Genomic DNA, 13,526 nt, shown 5'->3' on the forward strand with positions numbered 1-13,526 from the left:
TCTAGGACACTGATGAGAGTATGGGAGGCATATCAGCAGTTGAATCTCATAACAGATTGGCCTTTTCAAGAGTAATGGTTTGGGCCACGTTGTGGCTGCTCTTTCCCACAAATTTTCTGATGGCCTGAGAATAACAAAAATGCTTGCTTTGTTGTGTACAGCTTCAGGTTTCACTATTAAGAAACACTGTGTTTTGACAAGATGTCTCAGCAAAAATCAATTACTTGGGACCCATGTATGCATCCAAATATTTTTCATTTGATAAATTCGATTTTGGAAACAATTTGCCATTGCTGGGTCACTGAAGAGCTTTCAAACTGTAACTGCAGAGATACTGAAAGTCTTACTGCAGCCCACACAGTTCAGTGAAACAATATTGTCATGATGTTTTCTGTGAATCAGGATGAATTTCTGGGGCAGGAGGAAAGGATTTGAAAAGGATAATTAAAGCGTACTTCTATGTGAGATGCCATCCCTGACTAATAAAAACATAAACCATTACATTAGTTCCAACTGTCATCCTGGCTTCCCCTAGTCTTATTTAGATAAGAGATGTCAAAAATGTGCAAAATCTATGAAACAAGGCCCAAAACTTGAGTCAAACATCTGTCTTAATGGTAAATCTTCCCACTTCTAAATTTAAACTAGTATTTCCAAAATACATTTGTGAATACATTTCTTATTTAAAAGCAAAGAAAAATCCCCTATATGGATAGGCTTCAAAACTCCCTAATTATTTCTGAGTCTTGTTATAATCTGTCAGATAATTGTTTGATCTTTCACTCTTTTAAGTCAATGTCAAAACTCTTACTGAGTTTAATGGGTTCAGAACTCAGGCCGAAGTAGGGAATTTTAAAAATACAGACTCTTGGCACCGGGTACCATAATATTTCTGAAGGCGTATAATGTTAAAAAGGCTTTTTAGCAAGCAGCAGACTAAATTTCTTTGAAGTTATTCAGCCTATTGGGCATGTGAATGTACAACAAGCACACAGTATGTTCGCCCATTGAGGACTCTTGTAAAGTTTTAAATGATAAAAATTCCAAGTGCTGTAAATGCTGGTTGAAGCCCTTGTTTGCTTTCACAGTTCTAAATATCCTGATTTTTCACAAAAGCTAACACATAGTTCTCTCCTGAGTACAGAGCTACATCTACATTATGGGGACAGCTCCATTCTTTACCACCTGTCTAAGTTTGAACATCACTTTGTTATTTTGAGAAGTTATTTTTCTAAGTTCAACTGGCTGAGTGGATTTTGAAACATACCTTTCAGCAGGAGCAGTCAAGAACTGACTTTACATTAGGACCTCACCATAACACTGGATGACTCTTTCATTACTATGACATGAAATTAAATTTACAGCCAGAACTTGCAAGAGGCTTAGTGCCTCCTTGCAGTTGCCTCCTTGGTAGCTTCTGGTGGTCTACATAAGGAGGCACTTGCTGCACATCTGTGGATCTATTTACTTTAGCTACTTAGTGTTCGGGAGAAGTTATTGTTGAGGTTCAAATCTGCCTTGTGTCTATAACTGGAGTCATGCAGCAAACATGTAAGAGTACCCCACTGGCAGTGTGGGTGCAAAGTACCTCCAAAAGGGGGAAAGCACACCTTCCCTATGTCCTCCAGCAGTTTGCACTCTGCACAAGTGCATGAATCTGCCAGCAACCTCAAAGCTGTCCGGGGAGGCTGCACAGAAATACACTTTGCATTGCCCACTGAGTACACATGTGTGGTGTCACATGCCTAGGACAGGCAATTACTATGAAATTTATTGCCATAAAGATGCTCCTAGAACGAAGATGGATCACACCAAATCAAACCCTGCTCCTCCCGTTTTTTGCACCTCACCAGCTGGTCACAAGAATGCCCACAGTGTGACAACTCGCTTGAGGAACACAGCAGGTGTCTGGTCTATCTGTCTACTTGTGTTTAATTTATTTCTTTAGCTCTGTGAGGCAAAGATCTTATCTCCATTTATGGGTAAAATCCTGTGGGGTTCTCAGTTGAGCAACTTCAGTTCTCATTTAGGTCTCTCATGTATTACACATCTTCTGGGACTGAGACCATTACACTTGCCGTGAGGAGATCCTAAGCCAAGAACATGGACAGATCCAGCACAATATTCATCAAGACACCAGAGTATAAATAGTGCATCAAGTAGATTGCAGAATCATTCACTGTATCTGAATTTATTCCTGGAGTAAAGTTTTAGGTGTTATTACAGTCAAGATACTGAAGTGGCTTGTATGTTAACTAGAACCCCATGCAAATTAATAAACAAAGCTTAAAATTGCACTGGGCAAATTAGACTTGCAGAGTTGCCAGGAAAACATTTTTAATGGAAGGTGTGTCTTTAGAAAAAGGAATCTGAACTGGAATCCTTGGGTGTGAAAAGGCTACCCATCAAACCTTAGAGAAATGGTCACTGCAGGCAGGAATGAGGAACATGGTCAAGGTGTTGCGATGAGACTGTGCTGGTTTGCGCTGGAAATTGTCTCCAGAAATCTAAGCCTTGCACTGCTGAAATCACTAAGAGAACCGACTGTGGTTTGGTTTTTTTTTTCTGGAAAAATAAAGCAATGAAAATCTCTTTGCTAAAATTTTGCATGTCAAACTTTAACCTGGGACTGATTTGGCTTGTCAGAGTGAAGCCTCAGTGTGTGTGCTCTGGTAACTGAAATACCAAACTGCATGACAGACACTTCCATGGAGAGGGCAGATGGGTCCACAGTTACTGCACAATTGCCATAGCTGCTGCAGAATCGGAAGTTGTGTAATGTTTGGAATAGGAGGATAGTTAGCATGTCTACATGGCACAAAGCACTGCTTTGCAAAGCTACCTCTAAATGAGTCGGAAGTAGTCCATCTTCGTGCAGCTCTCTCCTCAGGCTAATGAACTCTGCCTCTTGGCAGGGCTAATTAAACCATATGAAGTGCTATGCTAATATGGCTAAATTGTGTTCGCTACCCACATTACACAGTTTCAAGTCAGGTTGGCTATCTCTGCATTAAACTACAGTTGTGGCTGTGCCAAGGGCATCAAAACACCCTGCAAATGTGAGTCTCAGAGCTTGACTCTGCCTGTCCTCCTCAGAGAGAGTTCTCATTGCAGGCAGTGGGAATTTAGCCTAAGGAGCCCATGACTGGGCCTTTAAACATTCAAGACCAACATTTTGAATAATTGACTCTCTCATTTGCCTCAGGATATTATGATAGTTTTCAAAGGCTGGTTCCAATATAGCAATAAGCCACAACAACGTGTGTGTTAGTATGCAATCGGTGCATGCCTTCAGTGCATTGGCATGGAGCCTTTACCACCCAAGAAGTATTCCCAAAGTGATCCAAAGCCTACTGAAATCTGTGGAAAACTTTCTATTGACTTCAGTTGGCTTTGACTTCCATTGACTTTAACAGGCTTTGGATCCACCCCAGAGATTTCTGTCCCTCATGTGAGGACTGTTTACATGAAATAATCATTAGATAAAATATACAAACAACTCTTGGAACAAGGACCAACACCTAGGACTCTTCTCCTTGGCAATGGATGCAGAGTCATACCCTTTCTTGCTTTCTCTCTCTAGGTCCCTGTGTTTGTTTTTCGTACAGCCTGGCAACTTCAACACAGCAGTGGCTGTAGCACTCCCTGCGGACTTGGAAGATGGGTAGCTGAATCTCTCCAGATGGGAAACTACCATAAGCTCTGTATCACCCATCCTTCACGAATGCCCTAGCCGCTAAATTGTTGTATACAAAGCGGTTGTTGGCAGCTCTTCTTTTGGCTATGTTTTACAAAAAGTGGTATGAGCCACCCTGTTGTATAGAGGCAGATGGATCCAGATAGTGTGCAGGATGCCTTAGGAAAGACCAATGGACCAAAGTTCCTCAGGTTGTGGATCCTAGTGAGGCTGAGGCTTGAGCAGGGGCCAAGCTTCTCAGCTCTGTCACAGGGGAAATATGCCTGGGGCAGGATTCTAGGTGTGTGGGGAACTTCCTGAGACAAAAAGGCAAGAATTTGTGGAAGAGAGGTGCCTGCGGTGGTACTGGGAAGTTGCAGGCAAGTAGGCTTGGATGTAGGTGCTCACATGCTGGTTAAGCCCCATGTTGCAGGCTTCTCCCAGTTCTGGCCCAAGTTACTCATCATCGCAGAGAGTTCAGCGCGTTCAGCGCTGCACCAACAAACACAAGGCCTTCTCCATCCATGGTCTAGCTTGGCCTATGGCAGTAACATCTGGGTACATACTCAGTTTTGTTTAACCTCCTGTTGAAGAAAAATAGAGATGGAAACCTGAGAGTCTAATTCCAAATAAAAACTCCAGGATTTGGGGCTATCAGAAAACCTTATTCAGGTATTCCTCTGGCACTGAAATTCATTTTTATTGTGGAATGGGAGCTTCTTGATGAGTAAACTTTGATAATTGGTGCTGCAAAGGTTGTAGAGATGATGATAAGATCTGAGGTTATAGGAATGTAGTAGCTGGTGATCATGCAAGTAGAGTGGTATTTCCACAGACAGATTAGTAAAAATATCCCAGTAGGAAAGGAATTAAAACGCTCAGAATTCTTTAATCAGTATCCTTACAGAGTAATGATTTAATAAATGTATTTCTGATAAACAGATGAGTTTTTTTCAAATAATTTCATCTACAGGCATATTATTAATGTATTAACAGAGAAGCAATTATCCAATAGAGTGTCTAGGTAACGTGTAGTTAACAATTAATGTGCTGTTAATAATAGTTAATATATACTGTTTAGTTAAATACACACTCATTAATCAACACAGAGCAAGCTACAACAATGCTAAGTATTAGTGCATCGGTGTATTGCCAGCTTGGACAGTGGTGTTAATTACAGGCCAGATGTTGATAATCTTCCTCAGATCAAGGAGTTACTTGTCCCATCAGTAGCCTCAGGGGATATTTCCACATTCACTCTGACATGCTCCCTGAGGCTGCTCCCAAGACCACATGCGCTGAGTCTGCCTCTCCACTAGTAAATTAAATGGTGCTGGGGCACTGGAACTTAAGTCATCAGAGCAGTCGCTGACATGCTTTTGGCCTGGGCCATCAAGCACTCCCCTAAACAATTCCCTGGCATGACTAGGGACTCAGAAGAGGCCAGGGACTGTTCCCAGGTGGCCATCTCAGTGTGGCCACCCTGTTTTGTGGAGTAAGAGACTTTAATACTGAAGGCATGGTACACCGTGAGTTGGACAGTTTTGGTGGTGGAGAATGTTTCCCATGCAAGTGTCATTCATTAGTGTAAGTGCAGCTGGGCTGCACAAATCGTAAAACATGCAAGCGCAGCCCCATCGGTGGCTGAAATCCGCTTTGCAGTGTCCAAGGGACTCCATCTCAGTTCACAATCCAGCTATGCACCGCATAGCCCACTGGCAAACAGGAACTGGGGCGGTCAGAGACAATCCTCTTTCCCAGCTGCATGGGCAACCCCGTTGGTGCTTGTAGATGCTTCTGGAGTGCTACAGGTACTGTAGAAGTGTGCAAGTGCTTTTCCCTTTCGTTTGTTGCAAACAATGGGTTGTAGCAGTTCAAGCACTTGAAACAAAGCCCATGGAGGCCCTTCAAAATAGGATGCAGGTGCATCCGTTGCACCCTCTCGTAGCACACTTGGATATCGAGTGCTAGTTCAGTCTGGTGTGTTCAGTGTGTTCACTCATCTGTGAAAAGTCAGTTGTGACCGTAGTGCTCTGTGGAACTGAGCCTGAGGTAACCAAACCAAATATTGTCTCTTACTTCAAGCAGTATATAAATATGTATACATATATACGCATATATATTGCTGACATGTAGCAACTGTTGATGGACCAAGTTTTGATGCTGCTGTTAAATTGCACTGAGTAGTTAATCAGTGCCCTATTTTATTTTTTGACATTGCTTTCTACAGGTTGAAGACGTTTACCTTTATAAGAAGCAGAAAGTTGACAGATATAGTAGATAATTCTGTTATGCCTGCTTGGAAATGATTAATGCTAGACTTTTGAACAGGTCTGCCTTGAAAAGGAAATGTCACCTGTTCAAACGCAGCTTTGTATGTTCTCCTGCGGTAATGTATTCAGTGCTTATCAACATGCTGATCTGCTGGTAGTTTCAGGGAGTAAATGTGAGTTTCAGCAATTGAAGCCCGATCCTGCAGGTGCATGTTCAGGCAAAACTGCCATTAGTTTTTATGAGAGTTTGTCTTATTCAAAAGTGCAGGATGAAGCCAGCAAGTGGGTAAATGAAATATGTGAACGCAAGGGTGGGTTTTTATTACTCAGAATACATTGATGTGCCTTTGAGACCTCCATCCAAAAATGTTTGGAGTTTGCTTGAATTTTTCGTGCAAAACAGTCATCGGAACATTTTTATGATTTATTAAATTCTCATTTTATTTCCCTCCCTTCCGGCTGCTTAATAAAGAGTTTCCAGCTGTTTGCACTTCCATTTGACAGATAAACTAGACCCTTATTCTGCAAAGCACTCAGGAATATGTGTAACTTCGACTGTGTGAATGGTATCCTCTGATTGTGATGAGCTTTCAGTGGGCTTGCAAAAAGCCAGCTTTCCGTAAGTACTTAGGTGTCTAAATATATAGATGTGGTGCAATGGGATTTTTAAAGATGCTTAAACATGTTCCTCACTCCCTCTGTAATGATGTCTTTAGTCATCCATGTAGTAATTAGAGAATAGCCATTGCGGACCCCACTTGTACAGTAATATATTTCAACAAACTGTAGTTTCTGTAGCATGGGAAATTAGGAGAAACAGGTTAAATTTAACAGGAATGCCAGGAATAGAGAGAGACTAAATAACTGCAATACTTGACTGTCATATCCTCTCTAGAATTACATTAACCATCTACAGGTTTATTACCACACTGCCTCTCAGATGTACTAGGACCCCACTGTTTCTGGTACTAAGCAAAATAAGAGGTCTTATGATCTATCAAGTTGTTTGAAGAACTCAAACTGTTTCTTCTGTTCATGATTCGCCTATGAGCTGTTCACGTTTTCCATGAATTTGTCCATTGTTCAGGTTTGTATGGAATTTATTTTCTGGGAAAAGCCTATTAATTAACTAACCAAGGAACCAAAGATTGGGGCCAAAGGGCCAGATTTTCAAGCACTCACTAGGGAGAGTTCTGTTTATACATATTTCATGGGAGGGGTTATAATTTCAAAAATAATTGTGGTGGTTTGGAATTTGTAAATGCTTTGGGTGGATATTGTTACATACTAAGTTTTTGAAGTAACTAACATTCAAATGACATTCTTAGTCATTTAACTATTCAGTATTTGAACTTCTCCTTAGAAAGTAGTTTGACAAATACCAACACCATGGAAACTGTAATATTTATGTACTAATCGAATACAAATAGAACATTTCCCCTACCACTTATCTTTGTACGGTGTAGACAGTTCCTCATTCCAGATCTGTCCCTCTATCTATCTATCTATCTATCTATCTATCTATCTATCTATCTATCTATCTATCTTAACCTTGCCATATTCAACTCTTAATGCATATTACCAGCATTCTCTCAATAAAATTTTTGTTCTACACACTTCTCTCATTGATCAGTTTGCATATCAATAATGCACTGATAGTCAGTTTGATCCTTCGAGTTTGACACAACTGAAACTGCAATTCAGTATGATTCTTTTTTCTTGCAAACAGGTGAGTTTCCCAATTTTCTAAATTCCTGCATATTTTTGTGGTATTCAGTTTTTAACTGGATTCACAGGTTTTGAATGAAACCAATTCAGTGCTCGTGTAGACATTTGAAGGCATTTAGGTGTTGCTGCTGGCTTGTTTGCTTTTTTCACTGAACACTGCAAAATCCACTGAGTTAGAAGAACAAAAAAGGATCGACAGTCTTTGTTGGTTGTTACTGAAAATGATTAGAAAACAAGCCTAGTAAATTTCTTTTTAGGGTGTATCTACACTTCAATCAAGGCTATCACTGTAGCCAGTGTTAATATTACCACACTAGCTGTAAATTAGGTAGCAGTGTTTCTGCTTGGGCCAGTCACACGAATATTTACCTGGCCGAGATATACATGCAGCCTGTACTACTTCATACTGATGTTGCTCTCACTCAGTCTGGTTGGTTTACAGTTAGCTCTGTCCTTCCTGCGAAAGCTGCCATACTATCATCGAATGTCCCCTAAGAGCTGTCGGTTAGCTGGAGGTTAATCGATGAGCAAGGAGAGCTGGTTTGATAAGCAACTGATAGCCCAGAAATGAGGGTCTGGCTCTGACCGGCTTGGGTGATTAAAACGCTATTTTTAGAATTAGGAATACTGCCTTCTAGAAACATTGATATTAATAGTGTGGATTGCAATAAATATACCAGAAGATGATCATATTTCTGCTGTAAATGCAATCGTTCAAAGGATCAGTGACACAAGATGATTTACTTGTTTTCAAATGAGCCCGGCTGTATTGTATTTAATCAGAATAATAACAAAAACATAGAAAATACATTTTAGGCCTAAATCCCAGAGATTCCATATATCCCCTAGACCATCCCCTGGATAGGATAATGGGTCGGATGAAGTGAAGGAGAAGAGAAATCCTTCTCTAGTGCAGAGTGACAGTAAAGCTGCCTGCAGACCTTACGGGACCAGTGGATGAAATAGCCAGTGGACCTTAGTACCTCCCATGTCACTGTGCAGAGGATATTCAAGAAGAAAAGGAGGGCTTATGGGAGACCTGTTGTCAGACTATTTTATTCTCTTGCCATGTGTCCTAGTACAGTAATGTATGTTCAGTTCAGCCTCAAGAAGAATGCACTCTCCGCCTGGCTTTTCTTATCATTCTTGTCCCTCATGTGATGTAACAGCACCATTCCCACTGTTGGAGACTTTCCATTGCTCTCCTGGAAAAGTCCTAAGGACTCCCAGGTTATGCAAGCAACAGTCTGATTCACCTCCCATCCCTGTGTAACGCTGAGCCGAGCCGCATACCCTGTCTGAAGAACAGAAATCTTTACCCAATCACAAATCACTCATTGATCATGCATCACACACAGGCATAAGTTATTATCTAGTTTAAACTATCTACCAGGTTAAAATATGCTGCCTTTCACTGCACACAGAAAAAAAAATAGTATTTTTCAAAGAATCCCTGAGAAAGTCCCTTTAATGCATTAACTGCCAGGTCCTGAAGTGTCATTCCAGACACTGATTAAAGTACAAACTAAAAAATAGTGGTTGTTTGATGACAATCTCTATAACGATGCCCAGACTTTTTGTTTCCTCTCTTGTTCTGTGTACCAATATGGACCTAGTGTAAACAGAAACATGAGCTTTCATTACCTTGCATTCAAGCAGCTGCAATAAAAACTGCTAATGGAAGAGGAGGAAAGAAGAAGGAAAAGATCAAATGCCCTAAAAGATATTTACACAACATAAGAGTTTTGTGACCATGAGATACTATTTTGAGGTTACGTACTGGGAGTGAAGAAAGAAACTGCACTTTCAGGAAACTTTGTGACAAGAATAGGTGGGAAAATAATTATGTTGCTGACCAGCTTTCTCTTTGTACAGACACATTATATGGCAAATGCCAAAGCAAACAGTTTATAAGTGAAGCCTAGGTTTTATTCATTTGCTGTCTGATCAGAAGTATTTTACATACCTGTAGTATGACTGTCTTTATTTTATTTTTTTCTTTTTTAAATGTGGGAGGTTTATTAAATCACTGATAGGAAAGTTCAGGCATTTATTTTAGAAATTGCTTTATTTTAGAATTTTGTTTCGATCATAAGGACTGTTGCATGATTCAATGTGAAAATATTGCCTTAATGTGCCCTTTTCCTTCTTTGAGTGGATAAGTAGCCTGCTGAAGGGTGGGGGAATAGCAGATAAATATTTTGGTGAGACTTTTTTGACACCGCCTCTCATGTTGTCATGAACAACGTAAGGAAACACAGTCTATAGAAAATAATTGGAAAGTAGGACAGCCTGAAACATCTTTCTTAAAGAGTAAGCATGAGATTCACTGCAAAATAGTGAAGTCCTTCCAAGTGGGGGTCCTTGCAGTCTTTCGTCCTGGTCTCAGTCCTAATCTGGGTTTTCATTAAGGGTCTAGACAACGGGCTAGAGAGCATGCACACACCATCAATTTGCAGATGGCATCGACTCGATGATGCTCCAGGGACTTTGGAGGAGAGCTTCAGAAATCAAATGGGCAAAGTGGAGGGATGGCCTGAAATCCACAGAATGAAGCTAAGCAAGGGGAAGTGCAGAGAACTACAGTTCAGAAGGAAAAATCAAACACACACAAAAAATGGAGGATAATGAGAGATACAGCAGCACAACAGGAAAGGATTTGGAGATTGCTTTGAAGCACAAACCAGCTAGGAGTCAGCAATACAAAGCAGTTGTGAACAAGACAAATTCAGCATGATGTGATCAAGAGAGTCATCTGTAAGAGATGGAAGGCAACTGCTTAGCTCTGTTTAGGGTTCGTGAAACCTCAGCTGGAAGACTCTGCCCACTTTTGGGCGCTGCACTTGAACAAGGGTGTAGGCAAACTCCAGGTGAAGGTAACAAACAGGGTAAGAGGTTTAGAAAACATGACATACGAAAGAAGAGCCATAGAAAGAGAATTGCTTGGCCTAAAAGACTGAGGAGGGAATGTAAAAGTCTGCTACAGTAAGAAGATTACCATAAAAAGATAGATTCACTTGAAGGAACTGAAAATCTCCTTTTTTGGAGGCTTTTAAGGATGGGTAGAAAAACGCGTGTAAGGATGATCTGGGCATGCTTACTCCTCCTCAGCAACCTTGAGGTCATTTCCAGACTTATGTTGCTTTGATTCATTGACCCACCCCATAAAACTGCATCTGAAATCTAACATCTATTTTTAAATAGATTATTAGGAGAGTTTTTTGGGTGGTATATTTTTAGCATGGCACCCTACCATTTTTACCACAGACAGATAATTTTGTAATTCTGATGCCAGTGTTTTCTTAGTACTTGATGATTTTAATGAATATTCACACTGAAGCTTTAGGAGGCTTTTTCCAAATCAGAATTATGTTTCAAAGGGTTTCACTATAATGTTATAGGTGTTTGTTAGATGGCAAATGTCTCTTTAATCTGTTTCCTCACAGATACTTAATCACAGAGGGTAAAGTTTTAATCTCTCTCAGAGAACAATTGTAACGTTTGTATTTCATGTACATAACGATATTTATTTGTAAAATACATGATTCTGAATACTTTTTATTTATCCATTTCCTTCAGTTTCCAAGCCATATCTCAAAGTATTTTTTCACTGGCACTAAGGAGGTTCATTTGCATCACATTTGCTTCATTTGCATCACTTTGCACTGTTTCTTGTTTCAGAGCACTTGCTGTTTAAACATACAGTTACCTACAGCTAGTGACCTCTGGATGCTGCCCTCAGTATAGTCAGTGAGACAAGGTTGTGAGAATAACTGACTTTCTTGTTATCTTGATAACACTTTGTTGTCATTTAAGAATTCATCTTAGATTGATTGAAAATAAAACGTGCTGTGCAAATTTCAAACTGAATTTAGCATTCTACTTAAAAGAAAACCAAAATGCTTCATTCATTTTTGTGGCAGAGGAAATGGGGAGTTTTGCTTTAGAAAAAGGTTGTGAATGTGACAGTAATTTAAAAAACTTTTTGACTTAAATCCACATTTCTTTCAACGAAAGTCATTGTGTCCCATTATTAGCGCTCACTACAAAATCCGTTTGATAGCAGAAGAGACACACATAAATGAATCACTGACAGAGTACAAGGTTATGCTCACTGTAATAATAATGCAGGCTCTGTTGTGTGGAGTTACGTGATAAACTGTCTGCTTTATGACACGTGAAGGGTCAGATGTTGCTGAGCCTGATGCGGCCCTGTTGCATCATTTGCTGCAGATTCATGGACAGAGGAGGTTCTACGGTCACAGGATGGGAATTTTTTTTTTTTTAACTTAGTGTTCAGTCAGGATTTTGGTACATTCTTTGTGGGCTGCACATCGACACACACAACAGACTTCTGCTATGCTAACTAGAACCACAATCAGCCTTCACCTTCCCTGCACTAGTGAGAGGCCTGTGTCCGCCTTCCTCCCAGCGGGGTGGCTGCAGGTCCTCTGGAACGGAGCTCCAGACCCAGCCCAGCCCACGGGCCAGGGATTCCCAGCCTGACCTAAAAGGGCAGCCTGTTCCCGGAGGGACGGTGGCGGCAGAGAAAATGTTGCAGCCCTGGGGGATGAGCGAGGCAGGCCGTCTGGCAGCGCGGCTCAGCAGATCTCTGAGGCGTGAAGTCACATCAGTGAAGCCACCCCACAGATGTCAAAGGGACTGATAGATTATGTACGTGTGCTGCCCCACCTTTCGGCTTCAAGCCACCACAGGCCAGCATGAGATGCTTCCTCTGCCCAGTGAGATTTTACCAGGGATTCCGCTTAAATTCCCTTTCCACCAACCCGAACTTGACTCTTTCTTGGGAAGAGGTCACGCGCAGTTTCACACACCTGCAGGGATCTCGGGAGAGCTGCTTGTTATTCCAGCCCTCTCGCCTGGGAAGGAGTGTGTACACCAAGGATGCTCCTCCTGTGGTTATTTTCCCTTTCAGGTGAGGGAGGTGAAATTGTTTGCCTGGTATATACCATTCATCTTCCTCGTGGTAATGGTCGAACACCTTTTTCTTGCTGTTGGCTTTCCTCGATGGAACCTGCAATTCTGCACAGCTTTCCTGTGTATTTACCCAGCCTGCAGGGCACCATATTCTGGTTTCATTTTTCAGGTTTCTTTGAAGCCGGTGAAGCAGGACTGGCTCTTGAAAGTGCAGAGGTTGGCATCCAACCCGTATTCATACCGTGTTGCGCCGTAACTGTGCAGATTATACCAAAGGATACATCAGGACCAAATAAGACATTAATTCACTTCTTAGGTCAGCAAGAAACCTTTTTTATTTATTATTGCATGGATTTTTATCCACCTGTTCATCCCAAAATTTTAGCAATAGATTTCTGCTGATGATTTAAAGTCAAACCTTGCTATACCACAGACCTGAGTAAAGGGAAAGAAATTATTTGTACTTTACAGTTTCTGCTTGAAAATTAACAGAGATTCTTCCACTACTTTCAAATCAAAGTAATATTTTTCCTGAAACAAGGCAGAAGGCTATGGTCACATCTGAACAAAATACAGAGAGTATGTATTCTGTGCTTGAAACTGTCTACACTGGTGAACGTAGCTGGTGTAAGAGTGATCTTCCAAGGCTATGGCCACTATAGACAGGCCTCTTGCTGGTATGTCCATATTTGTCAAAACCTGGAAATCCCACATACAGTGACAGAGCTGTCCTAGCAGAAATGCAGAGCACAGACCAAGCCCTGGCTGTCCTGGTAAGTCCAATGTTGCACCGAGGACATGTTGAGGGAAAGTCCTACTCTGAAAAAAGAGAATGAGCTTGACTGGGGAGATGGGGGATTTCAGCAAAAGATTAAGGAAAGGACCAAAAACTCTCATACATGCATTCAGAG

Source organism: Gavia stellata, chromosome 1 (genome assembly GCF_030936135.1).
Source record: "Gavia stellata isolate bGavSte3 chromosome 1, bGavSte3.hap2, whole genome shotgun sequence".
Classification (NCBI taxonomy): domain Eukaryota; kingdom Metazoa; phylum Chordata; class Aves; order Gaviiformes; family Gaviidae; genus Gavia; species Gavia stellata.